Genomic DNA, 1442 nt, shown 5'->3' with positions numbered 1-1442 from the left:
AAACTTTTGTGCAAACATTTAACACTTGTTTTCAAACATTAGAAACCTAAGCCTTATGCTTTTGATTTTCAAACTCTCTTTTCATAACACTTATTTTGAATTGAACCCTAAAGTCAACTTTGACCATACTTTGTAAATACCTTTCATTGGTAAATATAACCCATTCAAGTGCTTTTTTTTGTGGTTTCAATGGCCACTTCCTTATCAAAAAAATTTCATAACCTTTAGCTATTAGGTTTGAGTTATCCTTGAGGTAGATATAATACTCATCTATATCCTTAGTGATGGACAATGAGTCTTCCATGCTTATTATAGGGTTAACCCCTCACTAGCATGTTGAAGCTATCCTCACATGGTGGATTTGTGATTTTTAAGTTGAGTTTTCTCCCTTGGATAACAAAAGACCTTAAGGCTTTTGGACCAATTAATTCACCAACTCATTTTGAGATTTTTACCCCGAACTACGAGGTTTTGATCCTAATCTTTTTTATAAGATGGTACGTAGGCAATGGGTTTATCCATTCAAACACAAAATTGTAAACAACTTGTATATTCTCTTCTCATCTCTTCAATCATGTTCGCACAAACAAATTTTCACAAAATACCAACCTTACAACAAGTGTGAAAAGGGCTCCCTAGGAGTACCTAGGATGTTTTGGGTGCTTAACACCTTCCCATTGCATAACCAACCCCTTACCCCGATCTCTGACATTTTTACTAGTTTTTGATTCGATAAAACGTTTAGGTTTTTGTTCGCTTTCTAACCATTCCTTTGGATAAGTAGAAGTGCGGTGGCGACTCGACTAGTATGGTTTACCTTGGATTTAGTCAATATCTCTAATGGTAATGAATACCCTGCTATAGAAAAGTGGCGACTCTGCTGGGGAATAGATGCCTAGTGGGTTTTGCCTACTTTTCATATTTTTGCCTTGTATTGCATTGTATATTATTTTGTGACATATTTTTGTGCAATTTGGGGATTACTGTATTATATGTAATGATTGAATTGCTTGATATATTAATTGCTTGTATGCTTGGTGATCTTTGTGAGATGAGTTCTATACCCGAACTCGAGTGCACTTAGGATAGGATAATGGCATAATCTTGTTGACTTGTATGGAGTTATTCCTTAGCAAGTTGACTTGCAAGCCCATTCACTTGGTGGAGGTCATGTTGGGATCAATAATGTCACACGAGTATTCGTGGTTAGGCATTACTCTTTCCAATATAGACCTTAGAAGCCAAGAACCTTAGTTTACCAAGCCCATCTTGGCCTATTTTTTAGGACGTAGATGGTCAGAGACTTGACCTTTTCAACTGATGCTCCTGCAAACAGCATAATTGCTTCCTCTAGGGTTGGCAGGGAATGTTCTGGTTCAGATGGTTGAGGTGGAGAGTTTGGAGGGCTTAGGTTGAGAGTTTGAGGTTCAGCGGAAGTGTTT

The sequence above is a fragment of the Lathyrus oleraceus genome, chromosome 7, assembly GCF_024323335.1.
Source record: "Lathyrus oleraceus cultivar Zhongwan6 chromosome 7, CAAS_Psat_ZW6_1.0, whole genome shotgun sequence".
NCBI classification, from domain to species: Eukaryota; Viridiplantae; Streptophyta; class Magnoliopsida; order Fabales; family Fabaceae; genus Lathyrus; species Lathyrus oleraceus.
Note: the sequence above shows the minus strand (reverse complement) of the source record.